The following is a 19,255-nucleotide window of genomic DNA, read 5'->3' on the forward strand; positions in this document are numbered from 1 at the left end:
CTGAAGCGGCCATTGGTATACTCTCTGAAGCCAGCATAATCGGCATTCTTCTGATTGATAAATGTCCGGCGCTCAGAGGTTATGAAGTCGGGAGGTCGGTCGATGGTGAGAATTATGGGGAGGTGGTCTGACCCCAAAGAGATGATTGCTTGCCAGGATACGTCACTCAGGAGAACCAGACGATTATAGCTAGATAGTGACCCACTTATGTCGGGGTTGTAAACTCGGCCATTCATTGGGACACAGCTACCAAACGGTGGTATGGACACGTTGTATAGCTCTATTTCAACAGTACCGGACCTGACTGCTGTCCACATGCACTCCATGTAGGGGTCACTAGCGCCACGCGCAGGCGAGAAGGGACTATATTGCACGAAATGGTGTATTACGAAGGCCAATCCTCCACCTCCATTCCGCATAGTCCGACGACGATGACGCTTGTGACCCACTGCTGGCTATGTTCGCACATCACCTTGCAACATATCCAGTATAACTTTACTCCCGTAGTGTAGTGAGGTCAGAGCAAGATCGGAAATGGAGCCGCTCAATGCACCGGTTACACCTCACCGAAACCGACCGATGATGGAGGCTGCTCTTGCAAACCGAACAGAACCATGGTGCGAGATTCTTTTCAATCCCGGCACGGACCAGAAGCGTGCGGAGAAGGCATTCCGGGATGTGCTTCTCCCATGACGAAAAAAGACAAACACGTACACTGAGGCGGCAGCTCTTGCCGATGAAGAGTTCCATCTTTCTGTTTCGTCTTGAATATCTACTATCATAACAACTAAGACAGAAGGGCCAAGCACAGTCCTGGAGTATAAGGAGGCATTTGACGACTTCTCTGAACATGACATTATCGTAATATTTTAAAAAATGTTACAGACCACCACCAATAGCCTGAGTTAGTGCAGTGTCAGCGCAAGAATGTAGTGGGTGAACGTTTTTTGGACAGTTGGTTGTCCAATAGGGAAATAACAAACAAGATGATGAAGTCACGCACTGACTTGGAGTGCTTGCCTTCCCTGAGTTTGTCATACTCATCCGCATCGATTTGGTTGTTGTAGCCACATTTTCATGTGGAGGTGGCGATTCTCATCGAGCATTATAGGCACTCAGTATTTGTGCAAGAGCTGGTGCCGGCTGGCCTCTCACTGAGTGTCCGCGACACCTGTTGCAGCTACTCCGTATGGAGCATTCCACAATCCGCAACCTGTGGACGCGCCGGTAGCTCGCAGCTAAGCTTCTCGTTACAGCAATGAACACCGCACAGATCGAACCTCAATGTTCTAGTCTGTGTGGTGGTCACAGCTATCCCGTGTATATAGGACAAATCAAATTCTAGTGATACATTATGCACAACTTACCTTCGTCTATGAGCATAAATGGCAGAATTGATACCCAAAAAAAGTAATAGAGGAAAATGGATACAGCAATTAGCAGCACAATTTCACCGAATTTTGCATTAGAAGCCATATATGTATACTTATCACATAGGTTCCTTGAATCGAAATCAATGTTTTAGTAAATAAGGAACCAAATGAATAAACACCCTAAAAAACAAATATAATTAAAAAGCATATAAAAAGCATTTGTAGGTAGGTAGGTACATACTTATTTGCGCGGAACTTTGATTATTGTCTATTGTATTGTTGCATCTTAACGATATAAATTAACAAATACTACTGTAAACGAAAAGAAAAATAAATTAATTAAGAGATCTCATATAATAACAGGTGGATGTTGCGGCGCTATTAGTCATGTAAAAAAAAAGACTTCATTACATCCCCAACCCCTACATTGTCATACAAGGGGCTTATATGGTGAAGCACATCAACCTACCTGTCCCTCCAAGACTGGCGAAAGCAAATATTACGTAAAGTCAAGAACAATGTCAGGTCCCGTTGCTCAAATTAGACACAAATAATTCATGAATTCACCGGGCTGTCGTTCAGGAGCTATAAAATGCGCCTTATTTTAACCCCTGATTGAAGAAGACTACAGATTTACACAGTTGTAAAATTTTAATGTAAACAATGCGCCAACGAAAAATTTTGTTTGGAAATTCAGGTAAATCGTTTTCGCGGTCTCACCTCAACGTAGCAATTACACTTTGATTTTCTAATAGAATTATTTTTTTTTAGTCTACGAAACTCGATTTGTCCAAAGAAAAAATTTTAAATTTTTGTTTTGGTTTTTAGCTTCTATCCATTTACTGGAATTGATATCATGGTGCCCTGAAATGGGCTATCGATTCCAGTGAATGTTCAACATGTCTGATTTGTTGAATAAAGGTTCGTTCACACGAAAAAATTGCACAACTAAACCCTAACTTGTTTTATTTACCAATCTAGGGGATTCGCTAGCTTATGGTACTACGTTAATTTTTCACAGTTGATATCACATGATGTTCACTATTCCTTTTTTGAAACACTACAAAAATCGCAATGATAGGGATGTCTATTTACCCAGATTTTCTCGCTAATATTGTATGGAGAAACATCATATCCCTCATAAGTTAAGAGGATAGTTATATCGCCGTTTATTAAAACATAGGGTATCAAAACTAAAGCACGAAAAATGCAACATATGGGCTGTTTTATTTACCAGTCTAGTAGATTCGCTAGCTTAAGCAGAATATTCTGCTCAGGAATTGTTGCGAAAAACTTTGACAAAATATCTTATTTTTTTAAACATAATTACATGAATTTTCGTACTAACTAACTCAATCCTACATTCATACTACACTAGGATTAATGGTTTTTAAGTGCTCTTTTAAAACCATTAGCGTAAAAAGGTATTTATATATTTCACATGTTTTTAGTTCATACTTTTTTATATGGAGTTTGACAGTTGTTCACATGAAATCCAGAATAAAATACCAACTAGAGATCCAGGATGCACTTATAAGGTGAGGTCATGTCAACAGCTGAGTACAACTTTTTAATTTTTGTTTTGATTTTCCAGTAAATTTAAATGTCAAAAGCTTGATAACACAGCTGTGATTTTTTTCTAAAACCTTAAAGTGATGTTCTGTTTGATTCAATATTCCACACAAGAGCAACAAAATACATTTGAAGAAGATTAGTTGTAAAACAAAGTTTTTTTTTCTAAAATCACTTTGACATTTGCACTCCAGGTAGTTTCGTTGGTGGTAGAATTTTGTTTTTGTGCTAATAACGCTAACTCTTAATTGTACCCTGGCGAAACAATTAAAGGTGGTCTCATTTGTACAACAATCACGTTTTGCTAACACACCCACAAAGACATTTGTGTGTATGCATGTGCGTACATGAGCAGAGAATATGCGAGAAAGAAGATAACAAAAAAGAGAATGCAAACATAAAACTCCGTCATCTTTATACCGTCAAACCTGGCCGGCTGTTAACAGCTGTTCGCGTGAGACCACCTTTTTAAATCCGCCTTGAATTGTATCATGCCAGAGATCGAAAAGTCGACTTTCGACTTATCGATTAGTCGCCTTTTTGTGTAAAAAAGCCGAAGTCAACATTGTGTCTGAAAAAGTCGAATAATCAGCTTTGAAGGATTAAAGTGAAATTGAAAAGTGCACTTTTCTTCGACTTTTTTGATTTTAAATAAGACGTATTTTCGTCTTTTTTCGACTATTAAGGCTAGTACCACGTTTTTTTGGGGAACAATTTCCCTAAGTCGTTCTTTTGATGGTTTGACAAGGTCACCATATTTGATTTTTTGGGTTTCTTTCTTCATATTCCTAACATTAAAAAACAAAATTCTAAGTTTGGTTAAGCACTTTCGCTCTAGAGCGATTTAAATATGATAACAATTAAATATAAGCACCACAAAGTCTGCGTTCAGTAATTAAAAATAAACAAAAGAGTTATTTAAACACAAAATAAAAACATATTAACACATTCCTAATATTTGGTAGGATAGCCACGTTGTTTTAAGACTGCACCTACCCTATTTGGCAGGGAGCTTACCAACTTCTCTATTTCCTCAGATGTTATTTTCGCCCACTTCGTAACATCTCCTTGCTGGTTATAACGTGCTGACGATTTTTTTTCTCCAATAGATCCCAAAGATGCTCAATGGGATTGAGATCTGGTGATTGGGGTGTTTTAAGCTGCTTTGTAGTGTTATATAGAAGCCAAAGCCTAACAACCTCCGATGTATGCTTTGGATCGTTATCTTGTTGGAACCAAAATATCGTTGCTAACCCTAGTTTAGCAGCACTTGGTTTAAAATTTTTTTCAAAATATTGAGATAACCCCATTTATCCATTTTGGACTCAATAAATTCTAATTGACCCACTCCACTAGCAGCCACACACCCCCACACCATAACTTCGCCACCACCGTGCTTCACCGTTCCAACTAAATTTAGTTTTTCCAGCTCGGTCCCGGACTTGCGCCACACTATTTACCAACCTTTAATGCCAAAAATACAGAATTTGCTCTCGTCGGAGAATTCAGGAGGCTTATTGATGAAAGTATTAGCTAATGCAATCCGCTTTTGTCTGTTTATGACTGAAATATACGGCTTTCTTCGAGCAACTCTTCCATGAAATCCAGCTGTATGTAATATTTTTCTGGCAGTTTCGGCACACATGCTTTTTTTAAACATTGTTTTAATATTTTCAACAATTTTGGTTGATGTTATACGAGGGTTGTTGCTTGCCATATTAATCACTTTGCGCTCTTCTCTAACGTATAATTTTTTTGGACGCCCAGGACGAGGCTTTGAAGTTATAATGCCGCTTTCTTTGTAATTATTCGTTACGCGCTTGACAGAAGAATACGTTCTTCCAACTGTTCCACCAATATTTCTAAAGCTTTGTCCTTTCCACAATTTAATAATTATTTTTCTATCAGATATGCATATTTCTTTTCCTTTAGTTTCCATGTTTCCAAATTTATTAATGTTTTTAAAAAACACGTGTAATGTTATGTTATGATAATGAACTGAAACTGATCAAAAATAAGAACAAGCATCATAAAAAGGAACGGTACTTTCGAAGTAAACAAAGTGAACGTGACGGTTTGGTTGTCATAATTTCTTTTTATGAGACAAAAGTACCGTTAAAACAAAAAAGCAAACTTGTATTTTTGTTTTCTATTTTAAGAAATATTAAGAAACATCATATACAACTAAACTTAACTTTATTTATTTTTTTATGTTGTTTTTTAATTATTAAAAAATAAATTGTCACATGAACGCAGACTTTATAGACTATGTGTATATAAAAATTAATATGGCTCCTATCGATTTATCAGCTGCTTACGTACATGTGTACACACTAATGTGAGTGTGTGGACCGTTCTCAAATTCATATATGTTGTTGTAATTTCAACATAAACCCACCCAAGATATATTCATTTACAGGTACTGGCAGTTGCCCAACAACAAAATATTGAGTGCACTGTCTGTCAAAATCAGTGATTAGTGCAACTCTGATTTTGTGTATGTTACAAGTTCGCGCCATTTTTCGTTGTTTGTGTTTGTTATGGTTCTTAACTATGACAGAAACACACAACCAAAACCCGTTGACAGATAGTGTACTTCGTGAGGAAAAAATTGTACTCGGCTGTTTACGCTACACTACCTGGTAATTGTCATGAACCCACCACGTCGAAATTAATAAATAATGAAAAAACTAAGAAGAAAAGAAACGAATGCAGTTTTTATTCGTAAATATAATTAGATTTTGTAGTATTTTCATTGGTATAAGTTAAATAAGCACAACTTTTCAAAAGCCTTTGCCAGCATCTTCCACTTGTTTCAAATTAGAGTTGATGTAATTGCAAGAACAAAAGCTCAACACTATCTTTCACACTCGTTATTACTTCGTACAGATTTATTGCAATAGCTTGCTATGAAAGAAACATTTGTATACCCTCCACTATAGGATGGGGGTATACTTATTTCGTCATTCTGTTTGTTACTCCTCGAAATATTTCTCTGAGACCCCATAAAGTATATATATTTTTGATCGTCATCATTTTAAGTCGATCTAGCCATGTCCGTCCGTTTGTCTGTCGAAAGCACGCTAACTTCCGAAGGAGTAAAGCTAGCCGCTTGAAATTTTGCACGAATACTTCTTATTAGTGTTGGTCGGTTGGGATTGTAAATGGGCCATATCGGTACATGTTTTGATATAGCTGCCCTATAAAGCGATCTTGGATCTTGACTTCTTGAGTCACAACAGGCCGCAATTCTTTTCCGATTTGGCTGAAATTTTGCATGAGGTGTATTGTTAGATTTCTAACAACTGTGTTAAGTGTGGTTAAAATCGGTCCATGGTTTGATATAGCTGCATTATAAACCTATCTTGAATCTTGACTCCTTGAGGCACTAGAAAACGCAATTCTTATCTGATTTGGCTGAAATTTTTGCATGAAGTGTTTTGTTATGACTTCCTACAACTGGTCTATAGCCTGATATAACCGCCATATAAGCGGATCTGGGTTCGTGACATCTTGAGCATCTGGAGGTCGCAATTATTATCAGATTTGGCTGAAATTTTGAACAAGGACTTCTCTCATGAACTTCAACATACGTGTCAATTATGGTCTAAATCGGTCAATAGCCTGATACAGCTCCCATATAAACCGATCTCCCTATTTTACTTCTTGAGCCCTTAATGGCGCCATTTTCATTCAAATTGGCTGAAATTTTACACAACGTCTTCCACAACGGTCTCCAACATTCAATTCAATTATGGTCCGAATTGGATGACAACTTGATATTTTATCCCCAATATTATAGCAATTATTTCCTTTGATTAACTGTTTGCCTAAAAAGATATACCGGGAAAAGAACTCGACAAATTCGATCTATAGTGGAGGGTATATAAGATTCGGCCCGGTCGAACTTAGCACGCTTTTACTTGTTTTATTTAATTTACAAATATATTTATTTATATTCATATACAAGTTCTTTCTTATTTATCCATCCACAAATACTAAATTGTTTCCCCCTGCCACTACCTGTAAATGAATATAACTTGGTACCATGACATAATTAACAGGTAGTGTACTGTAAACAGCTGAGTAAAATTTTTTCTCGCGATGTGCACTATCTGTCAACGAGTTTTGGTTGTGTTTGTGTATGTATTGTAGTTAAGAGCCATCCACACTAACAACAAAAAATAGCCCGAACTAGTAACATACTCAAAATCAGAATTGTACTAATCACTGATTTTGACAGATAGTGCATCTTGGCGAAACATTTAAAGATCTTAATTCGGTTTTCTTGAATATATAAGATAATCTATATATGTGTATATATAATCTATATATGTATATATATATATATTAACATATATATATATATTAACATTCATCAACTTAATGCAGTGAAATGTTTCCAAAGTCTGGTTTTAAATGTTGCCGATTTACTGAGTAATTGCAGATCGTTAGGAAATGAGTTCCAGAGACGTACAGCGAATATGAACATATGCCACTCAGAGAAAAGCCTCCGATGAATTTTGGGAACGATTTTTCTACCTCTAATAGATCTGGCGAAATCAATTAATCCATACAGATATTGTGGAGCCTGGGAGTTGATTAGTTTGTGCAGGAAAGTAAGCGACCTCAAGTACAACGAGTTCTTTAAGGAGACGCCATACCGGGATAAAGAGTATTTAGAGATGGGGTCGCGCCGTCTTAAGCCAAATACATAACGTGTAACTCCATTAAAAAAGATGTTTAGCTTACGTCTACTTACCGAGTCGAAATTAGCAAACAACTCACAGCCGTAGAGAATACCAGGAACAAGATAAGTCTTTGCCTAGAGAGACTTAACTCGCAGCGAAGTAACCGACTGAGTGGCCCAGAGAGCACGCAATTTTGAATATCCCTGACCAACGATAGAGTCGATATGATTACTACAAGTCAGTGTGCTATTAATAACCACGCCCAAGTTCTTTGCATGAATATACCGACATCACATGAAAAACGAGACAGCCTGTTTCTGATAACAACACACTTGGACTTTACAGGCCATTGGTTTTCGCCCACGCGCTGACTCTTGACAGATCATGATTAAGCAGTCGTATGTTTTCAGCAATCTCATCCCTCGGACTGCCGATATATATCCGTATATCATCAGCGTTCATATGTACCTTACAATAAGACAATTGACTCGCCAGGTCGTTAGTGTACAATGAAAAGAGAAGAGTAACCCAGAATTGATCCCTGAGGAACACCTTTTAAAACAAGCAGAGGCGACGATACAGAAGACTTATAAGTGACGGACTGAGTGCGGTGTGACAGGTACGACAAAATAAGACGACCGGACGTAGAAGAAAAATTGTAAAGATGTCTCATCTTATCGCATAACAAGGAATGATCCACAGTATCAAACGCCTTAGAATGGTCAAGAAGAACAAGGAATTTATCTTGTCATTCTCCAAATTGACCCTGATAAATCTTAGTGACCTCTGCCAAGGCATTTGACAAGTAACAAAGAATCACAATTGATCTATATTCCTTGGAATTCTAAGGTAGTGGGATGACCTTGGCATGCTAATGGAAATTACTTATGGTCAAAATTTTAACCTATTGAAAACATAGGTTACATGAGGAATAATAAGGGGGAGCAGGAGTGTTACAAATCTAGGATCAATGCCATCAGATCCGACAGCGTTAGACTTTACAGTCGCGACACACTCAAGGACATCGGCGGGACCAATACAGCTGAAGCCAAAACCAGAGTCGTCATCGAGAGAGGGGGAGATATTGAAGCCATAGAAATTGGGATCAACTGGGATCTGTGGGACATTAACAAAGGCATCAAGTTTGTTAAACATCTATTAGTATCTTTCCCAATTCCTACGTCTCGAAAAACCTTCCAAGTTCTCTTGGAGCCTATTGCAGAAGTAAAGCGTCTGTAATAGTCGTCCTTGGCCATCTTAGTCTTTCTTGGCTATCTTAATCAACTTATTGACGTAGTCTCTTGCTGAGCGATAGGCATCATGTAACTCAGGCGTCCTGAAACGTCTCCACCTGCGATGCGACATATTCCTCTCGTGAAAAGATTTACAGACCATTTGGACGAATAGAGTGCGTATGTAATACTATACACTAAGTATTTATTATGTTCTTTGAATTACATTTATTTACATGGTACAATTGAGAGGTAGTGTCATAAGCACAACAACAAAAATTTACCCCTCAATGAAACTACCTTGAGTGGCAAATGCAGTAAATTGGAATGTCAAATTGGTTTTAGAAATAAACATTGTTTTACAACTTATCTTCTTCAAATGTATTTTATGTTTGTATTTTCATCATTATAACACAGGATTATTGCTTATAAATGGAATATCGGATCAAATAGAATATCTTTTTAAGATTTTAGAACAAAAATCACAGCTGTGTTATCAAGCCTTTGACATTTAGATTTACTACAAAATCAAAACAAAAATAAAAAATTGCACTCAGCTGTTTGCATGATCTCACCTTATAAGTGCATCCTGATTTATTTATAAGCTGGAACATGTTAAAATGTTATTCACATCAGATAGAATTGCATTCCCCAGGGTCATGATTAGTCAAGATCGGTTCCTTACGTTTGAAATCGTAACAAAAGCCTTTTGTATAAACAAACATAACTTTGAATTGGAACTTCATTTCCAATCAATTTTTTTCCGAATCAAATTATCAAATCCCAAAGTTCAAGCGACGACTTAAGTTTCCATTTTCAAAAAAAAAATATTAATTTCACTTTTACAGCTCACATTTACCAAACTCTTACATTTGAGTATTGGTAACTTTTACTTTGTGAGCACTCGCATTCACTTTTTCTTCACTATTGTTTATATTTGGAATCGAAATTTCACATTGGGCATACTTACCGGTTGGGACAATTTGTGTATCAAATGAAAGGTTTTTGGATGTTAAGTACACACCTGTTATAAGAATTTGGTCCAAGGTGCCTTCGGGCCTCTCAAAATAGGAATAAAATGAAAGTTCTTTGAGAATTGACTACGAATCTGATATACACATTTAGGACCGAGTCTGGGATCGGCCCACCCACTGAATACCCTTCAATAGGACGTGTAGTTCGATCGGGATAATATGGGAATTTACGGAAGGTCGAAGACATTAGATTTCGAATCTTATGTCGGTAGAAGGATTTAAGTATCTAGGTTGCGTTCTGCCGTTCAGCCGGAAATGTAGATCACGGCATTAAATGACTCAAATTAATTGTCTTTTGGGTCTTAGCGTCGGGGGGGTCGACGCTCTTCTCCCAATAAAAACAGCACCAAACTGTCATGTAGGACGACCGAGAATATATTGTATTCAAATGAAAGGACGTGTCAGAGTGCAATCGCCGCCCGCCATCCTACCCAAAAAAAAACGGAATTAAAAACTAGTAAGGACTATATAATACCCTACATCACCGTGTCTGCGTACTACTTTTAATGCATGGAGCCTGTGTTGAAATATAGTCAGATTTTAATTTTGCATACCTATTGATATATTGTAAGATTTTCTTACGATAGGACCTAAATTGTGCTTACTAGAGTGTTAAAGGCAATATTATATGAAATATTTATTGGGTTGCCCAAAAAGTAATTGCGGATTTTTCATATAGTCGGCGTTGACAAATTTTTTCACAGCTTGTGACTCTGTAATTGCATTCTTTCTTCTGTCAGTTATCAGCTGTTACTTTTAGCTTGCTTTAGAAAAAAAGTGTAAAAAAGTATGTTTGATTAAAGTTCATTCTAAGTTTTATTAAAAATGCATATACTTTCTTTTAAAAAATCCGCAATTACTTTTTGGGCAACCCAATATATATATGGGAGCTACATATATCTAATTCTGGACGGACATTGATAAAATTTAGCACACGAACTAAAACGTCAAATAAAATACCTCACACTAAATTTTATAAAGATCAAACCAAAATTGTGGCTTCTATAGTTTTAAAAGATCATATCGGTTGAAAGATATATATGGGAGCTTTATCTTAATCCGAACCGATTTTGCAAACGTATTTGAACGTCAAATAAAACACGTCATGCAAAATTTTGTAACGATCGGACCAAAATTCTGGCTTCTATAGCCTTCCAAGTATGAAAGATATATATGGGAGCTATATCTAAATCTAAACCGATTTTTATAAAATTCTGCATACGTACTGGGACGTCAAAAAACATATCATGCTAAATTTTGTAAAGATCGGAATAAAATTTTTGCTTGTACAACCTTAGAGGGCCATATTAGATGGAAGATATATATGGGAGTTATATGTAAATCTAAACCGATTTTTTTTTTCAAAATCAAACAAACAAAGTAATAGTACCCTCTATCACAGTGGTGGTGTAGGCTGTAATAATAAGTGAAGGCTGATCAGAATAGAATAGAACAGCAATACAAGGTATTTGGTAGGAGAGTACACTTTTTACCCTCAAATTGGGATAGATACAGGAGACCCTGCGGACTGGTATCCCTAGTGGTAGCTGTCAAATATGGTTTTGAATGTAGACAAACAATACAAAAAAATTAATTAGGGTGGATCTGAACGAGACTCGTAACCCTGAATGTCTCGATCGCCACCATCAAAATGCTTGACATTGTAGGGCTCAAACAAAATCGTGCTCTAGCACAATGCTGATACCATTTCAGGGAATGCCCTCTAAAGTCCCATCAAACCGGCAATGCTTGCCTACTATGGCAATAAGGGGCTCAAATGATAGGTATTTGACAGTTGAAATCGAATTTGATATACAATTTTGAGGCTATGTGTTTGGGAGTAGTATCGCCCCCATAAACTCCCCCTAAACCAGTTGCAATTGCCGCTCAAATAAAGGAATTTAACAGTCGAGATCGATGCTGATATTTTTTCAGGGCTAAGTGCGTGGGTGGCCGTCCCACCCAACATACCCCTCAAACTGGACATTAGGGCTAAAAGGGGCTCAAATCTGATATCTGTGTTATGGCCAAGTGTTTCAGGGACGACTCATCTCATAAATCCCCCCTGAACCACACATATATACCGACTGCAGCAATATGTAGCTCTAATGTGGTTTTTGGGAGTAGAGTATGAATCTGATATCCACTTTCGGGGCAAAGGATTTAGCTACTCCAATTCACCACCGAAACCAAAAGAATAAGGAAGAAGAACTAACATACAAACTTTAATGGGCGGACCCTCCCCTCACCCTATTTTCGAAAACAGAAATTTGGTATACTTATTTAAGGTGGGATGTCTAGGGCCCGCTATATAAAAATATAGACTAATAATGACAATATTAGACTCAAATGAAAGGTATTTAAGACTAGAGCACGAATAAGGTACGGGGGGTCCACCTCACCACCAAAAACACCCTTATACCGGGCATATTCACCGACAATAGCAATATAAGGCTTAAATGTAAGAAATTTGGGAGTAGAGCATCAATGTGCTATCCACATTAGGGCGAAATATCTGAAAGGGCGTACCAGCAGCACCACCAAACAGGACTTTTTTCCTTACAATGCCATATAAAGAGAGTGAAAGAAGGCGGGCCCTGTTCAGCTAGTAAAAGATATTTAAGGCGAAATGTCTGAGGGATTTCCCAACCCGAAAAAGAACACCTCATTACTCTAAATTTCAAAAACGGCAGATCTTGGAGATGGTTGGTGCGATTCAAGCGAAATTTTTTTTTGCCTTCTGATATGTTGGGTTTAATTTTAGTACTGCAAATTTGGCCAAATATTCCATTGAGAAACAGAGCCAACTTCTCACATATCAATGGTTGCTGTCCGATTCAAGTTTAAGCTCAATGATAAGGGCCTCCTTTTTATAGCCGCAGTGCGACACCTCTTTGTGGAGAAGTTTTTACATGGCTGCCATACCAAGTGGTAGAGTACCTCACAAATATCGCCAGCATTAGGAGAGGATAAACACCGCTGAAAATATTTATGATGTTCTCGCCAGGATTCGAACCCATGACATGCTAACCTCTGCGCTATGACGGCCTCCTTTACTTATTCTAGCACTATATAGTGCACGACACTATTAATCGTTTCTGATTAGCTGTTATGGCATGTTATCGGTAACTTACCAGTACAACTTTGCATTGATATTTAATCCAGAACATCTGACTTGCACTGGATAGGACTAAAATAAAGCACAGCAATAGTTACCTAAAAACAAAAACTTGGTAACCACTGTTCGGGTGGGGTGTCTAGGGTTCCCATCCTCAAACCCCATCAAATGGATATATAGACAAATGACGAACATTTGGAACTCAAATGAAAGGTCTTTGAGAGAAAACAAGTAAAAGCACTATAAATTGGGCAGCGCCGAATCTAATATACCCTCCACCATGGAATGCATGGTAAAGTTCTTTGAATGACTTTTTTTTAGCTATAGCAAGTTACGGGCCGATATTGACCGTGCTTGTTAAGGCAGGGAGATGTCATCAAAAATACCAGGATCAAAATTTCAGCCAAATCGGCTAGTGATTGCGCCCTCTAGAGGCTCAATATATGGACGATCGGTTTATATGGGAGCTACATCAAGTTATGAACCAATTCAAATCGTACTTAGCGTGAACATTTAACGTTTAAAATTTTAGCCCAATCGGATAGTAATTGCGCCCACCAGAGGCTCAAGAAGTCAGATAGAGAGATCGGTTTATATGGGAGCTAAATTAAGTTATGGACTGATTTCGCCCATTAATAATCCCATATAATCTAAACTAATTAGAAGTATTTGTGCACAATTTCAAGCGCCTATCTCTACTCCTTCGAAAGTAAGCGTGCTTTCGACAGGGAGACAGACGGGCGGACATGCCTAAATCGACTTGGAATGTCAAGACGAAGCGAGACACTGCAGATAGAGTAAAACGAACAAGTTGCTGTTGAGTAGATAATTTCGAAAAACAACAACAATCTTTCTTTTTGCTGTAGCGCAGAGGATAGCATGTCCGCAAATGACGCTGAACGCCTGGGTTCGAATCCTGACGAGTCCATCAGAAAAAATTTTCAGCGGAGGTTTTCCCCTTCTAATGCTGGCAACATTTGTGAGGTACTATGCCATGTAAAACCCTTCTCCAAAGAGATGTCGCACTGCGGCACGCCGTTCGGACTCGGCTATAAAAAGGAGGTCCCTTATCATTGAGTTTAAACTTGAATCGGACTGCACTCATTGATATGTGAGAAGTTTCCCCCGGTTTCTTAATGGAATGTTCATGGGCAAAATTTGCATTTTACTCATTTGTGTCTTGTTATATGTTTTACTCAGTTCTCAATTATCTCATACAATGTTGTATTTTTAGACGCAGAGTTCAGTTCTTGAAATACTCTATGATTGTAGGTGTGTCTTCAAAGTAGAAATGAATGGTCCTGCGCAGACCTTTGATATGTACCGATTTGGATCATATTTGGTTTAGGTGCCCAGAGACCTTATTCAAGTCCCAGCTTCAAATTTCGTAGACAGTTAATATGTACGCCTTTTATGGTATTTACCCATTAATTACAATTGGGTAAAAAAAAGCCAAGAATGGAGCTGTCTTAGAAAACTTCTAGCTTGAGTTTGGAAAGAGAGGTCCTAATGGCATTTGGATTGGTGCAAAGTAAACGAATGAAACTTGTTAAAAGAAACTTTCCGTGGTATTAGGTCATGTTTTGTTTTTTCTATCAAAAAAAAAAAAAAAATTTTCTCAAAATTCTTAGGAGTGAGATTTCTTGTTGCATTTGATGGATTCTATATTAATCTTATATACCCTCCACCATGGAACGCATTTGTCGAGTTCTATGGGCGGTATCTCTTCTTAGGCAAACAAAGCATATTGAATAAGAACTGTTATGCTATTGGAGCTATATCAAGTTATAGTCTGATTCGGACCATAAATGAATGCTGAACACTGTAGAAGTCATCGTGTTCATTCGGATAAGAATTGCGCCTTGTAGGGGTTCAAGAAGCAAAATCGGGAGATCGATTTTTATAGTCGCTGTATCAAGCTGTTGATCGATTCGGACAATATTGAACACGTATGTTGTAGGTCATGAGAGAAGCCGTTATACAAAATTTCTGCCAAATCGGATGAGAATTGGGCCCTCTAGAAGCTCAAAAAGTCATGATCCCAAATCGGTTTATATGGCAGCTATATCAGATTATGTACCGATTTGCGCCATATTTAGCACAGTCATTGGAAGTCATAACAAAACAGTTCATGCAAAATTTCAGTCAAATCGGACGAGAATTGCGCTCTCTAGAGGCTCAAGGAGTCAAGATCCAAGATCGGTTTATATGACAGCTATACCAGATTATGAAGCGATTTGAATCATACTTAGCACAGTTGTTGGAAGTGATTCCAAAACACTACGTGCAAAATATCAGTCAAATCAGACGAGAATTGCGCTCTCTAGAGGCTCAAGAAGTCAAGACCCAAGATCGGTTTATATGGCAGCTATATCAGGTTATGGAACGATTTGAACCATACTTGGTACAGTTGTTAGATATCATAACAAAATACTTCGTGCCGAATCTATATATACAATCCACCATGGATCGCATTTGTCGAGTTCTTTTCCCGGCATCTCTACTTAGACAAAAAAATCATAAAAGAAAAGATTTGCTCTGCTATTAGATCGATATCAATATATAGTCCGGTTCGGACAACAATTAAATTATATGAAAGAGACCTGTGTAAAAAGTCAGCTAATTCGAATAAGAATTGCGCCCTTTGGGGCTCAAGAAGTAAAATAGAGAGATCGATTTATATGGGAGCTGTATCAGGTTATAGACCGATTCAGACCATAATAAATTTCAGGCAAATCGGATAATAATTGCGACCTCTAGAGGCTCAAGAAGTCAAGATCCCAGATCGGTTTATATCAGGTTATGAACCGATTTAAATCTTATTTGGCACAGATGTTGAAAGTCATAATAAAATACGTCATGCAAAATTTCAGCCAAATCGGATAGGAATTGCACCCTCTAGAAGCTCAAAAAGTGAAGTCCCCAGATCGGTTTATATGACAGCTATATCAGGTTATGAACCGATTTGAACCATACTTGGCACAGTTGTTAGATATCATAACAAAATACTTCGTGCAAAATATCATTCAAATCGGATAAGAATTACGCCCTCCAGAGGCTCAAGAAGTCAAGACCCACGATCGGTTTATATGACAGCTATATCAGGTTATGGAACGATTTGAACCTAACTTAGCACAGTTGTTGGAAGTCATAGCCATACACGTCGTGCAAAATTTCATTTCAATCGGATAAGAATTACGCCCTCCAGAGGCTCAAGAAGTCAAGACCCACGATCGGTTTATATGGCAGCTATATCAGGTTATGGAACAATTTGAACCATACTTGGCACAGTTGTTGGATATCATATCATAACAAAACAAAATTTCATTCGGATAAGAATTGCGCCTTCTAGAGGCTCAAGAAGTCTAGACCCAAGATCGGTTTATACGGCAGCTATATCAAAACATGAACCGATATGGCCCATTTACAATCCCAACCGACCTAAAAAGTATTTGTGCAAAATTTCAAGGGGCTAGCTTTACTCCTTCGAAATTTAGCGTGCTTTCGACAGACAAACGGACGGACGGACGGACATGGCTAGATCGACATAAAATGTCACGACGATCAAGAATATGTATACTTTATGGCGTCGCAGACGAATATTTCGAGTAGTTACAAACAGAATGACGATATTAGTATACCCCATCCCATGGTGGAGGGTATACAAACGCACTAAAAACACAAAACAACATTTTCCTCGGTCTCTATTCTGCTTAAAAGGTAGCAAACAATATACATATATATTTACTTTAGTGAAAAGGAAATTGAATAAGCTTTCCCAAATTGGCAATAACAAAAAAATCGCTTAAAAATACATGACCTATGCAATTTTTTGTATTTTAACTTTTCATTATTTAGAAATTTCTTAAAGCAAATGTCTTATGCATGAATGAAAACATGCACATTTTGTTTCAAACACCCAGCAACAACAAACATGCTTAGGCCTAAGAAAATCGAAGTAACCATTTTACCTGCTTGAGTACAGTAAACAGAATGGTTAAAAAAAATGTTTCATTTATTAACAACTAAGAGCGTGCTAAGTTGGGCTGGGCCGAATCTTATATACCCTCCGCCATGAAGTTCTTTGCGCGGTACCTCTTTTTTTTGTAATTTTTTCAGTTCATTCGGATAAGAATTGCGCCTAAGAAGCAAAATTGGGAGATCAGTTTATATGGGAGCTGTATCAAGCTATTGATCGATTCGGACCATATTGAACACGTATGTTAAAGGTCATAGGAGAAGCCGTTGTACAAAATGTCTGCCAAAACAGATGAGAGTTGCACCCTCTAGAGGCTCAAGATCCCATACTAAGCACTGTTATTGGTAGTCATAGCAAAACACCTCATGCAAAATTTTAGCCAAATCGGATAAGAATTGCGCCCTCCAGAGGCTCAAGAAGTCAAGATCGAAAATCGTTTTATATGGCAGCTATGCCAAGTTCTGAACAGATTTGAATCCGATCTGAACCATACTTAGCACAGTTGTTGAAAGTTAAAATCGGACGAGAATTGCGTCCTCTAGAGACTCAAGAAGTCTAGACCCAAGATCGGTTTGTATGACATCTATATCAAAACATGGACCAATTTGGCCCATTTATAATCCCAACCGACCTACACTAATAAAAAGTATTTGTGCAAAATTTCAAGCGCCTAGCTTTACTCCTTCGAAAGTTAGAGGGCTTTCGACAGACAGACAGACGGACGAATCGACATGGCTAGATCGACTTAAAATGACATGACGATCAAGAATATATATACTTTATGGGGCCATAATAAAATACGTCAGCAAAATCGGATGATAATTGCACCCTCTAGAAGCTCAAGAAGTCAAGTCTCCAGATCGGTTTATAAACGACTGAGAATTTTACATTTCTCTCATCTGTTAGAGTTTTTTGAACATTGTTATGAATCTATAAATTTCCTTTGTCTATGCTGCTACTCGCTTTGAGCGGCTTAGCGCCTATAAAATTGATCATCATGTTTTATTTGTCTATAACTGACTATATGGCTACCTGTTGAATAGCCATATTAAATTGCCATATTAAACGATTCTCAGTGTTAGAGAACTAATTTGCCTGTTTATATTAGGTGCGGTGGCGACAGTTCTTAGTAATTTAACCATGTAAAAGTTTTGAACAAGAAAGTGTTGCCCAGCAGCACGTTGTTTGGACTTGTCTAGGAAAAGAAGGCTGTCGATGAGCTCAATATGGCGGCCACATTGACTTAAGGTTTGCAACTGCTTCTATCACACTGAAAGTCATAACTTTTCGGATACGGCGGCAGTGTCCAGTTAGGTCATTATTATTGATCAACTGTTTCGAGGTGAGGTAGTCCGCTAGATATATGAGCAGAATAAAGATATCATATTCGCAGTCCACAACCTTATACTATGAATTGAAGCCCATATTGTCATAATTGGTGCATACAGCCGTTTCGTGGGGGACGCCTCACTCCATGTGCCACTTGAGCACAAATTTTAATGATACACTCCACTTAAAAAAAAATCTATCACTTGATCCCCCATTGTTTTAATGGGGAGGTAAAGCAGTATCTAGATACTTGGACACAATGTTTGATGTCATATTCGTAATCTGCTACCAAATGCTTTTAATTTGAGCCTCATCTAGCTAGGATCGATTTATATTACCATTTGAGGGTGGGGAAAGCCCAATTACTTGGACCTCATTTTTTATGTCATATTCGTAGTCTAGTCCCGAATACCTTTCATTTGAGTCCCATATTGATATTTACGTCCAATATGTTTGTTTGGGGGAGTTTTTGGGGTTGGACGACCCCTCGCATACTTGATCCAAATTTTTAATGCCATATTCGTATTTTTTTCTTTTGATTTTAGGTGGTGTTTTTGGGGTAACGGGGGAGGGTCCGCCCCCTTCCAATATCAACAAACTAAAAACCCCTTTTCTCCTTCCTGACCATTTTCGTAATCTACTTCCAAATACCTTTCATTCGAGTCCCATATTGTCATTATGGTCCAATAAACCTATTCTAGGGGGTTTTGTGTTTGGGATGGCCCCCCAGTTACTTGGTTTTTTTATACCCTCCACCATAAGATGGGGGGTATACTAATTTCGTCATTCTGTTTGTAACTACTCGAAATATTCGTCTGAGACCCCATAAAGTATATATACTCTTGATCGTCGCGAAATTTTATGTCGATCTAGCCATGTCCGTCCGTCCGTCTGTTTGTCGAAAGCACGTTAACTTCCGAAGGAGTA

At 37.9% G+C, this 19,255-nt stretch overlaps 1 long non-coding RNA gene across 3 annotated transcripts; it reads right to left on the reverse strand.

Moving 5' to 3' along the window:
• Nucleotides 1-1,521: 1,521 nt before the first annotated feature.
• Nucleotides 1,522-2,225, reverse strand: LOC106089367 (uncharacterized). 3 transcript variants are annotated; one of them, XR_001221596.2, is made up of 4 exons: nt 2,094-2,223; nt 1,843-1,984; nt 1,615-1,685; nt 1,522-1,553 (listed from the first exon to the last, which is right to left on the reverse strand). It is a non-coding gene; the product is annotated as an uncharacterized LOC106089367 (long non-coding RNA). The 3 variants fall into 3 exon arrangements; XR_001221595.2 differs by having other exon boundaries at nt 1,843-1,998; XR_001221594.2 differs by having other exon boundaries at nt 1,843-2,225.
• Nucleotides 2,226-19,255: the final 17,030 nt, after the last annotated feature.

This window comes from Stomoxys calcitrans, chromosome 1, assembly GCF_963082655.1.
Source record: "Stomoxys calcitrans chromosome 1, idStoCalc2.1, whole genome shotgun sequence".
In the NCBI taxonomy this organism is placed as follows: Eukaryota; Metazoa; Arthropoda; class Insecta; order Diptera; family Muscidae; genus Stomoxys; species Stomoxys calcitrans.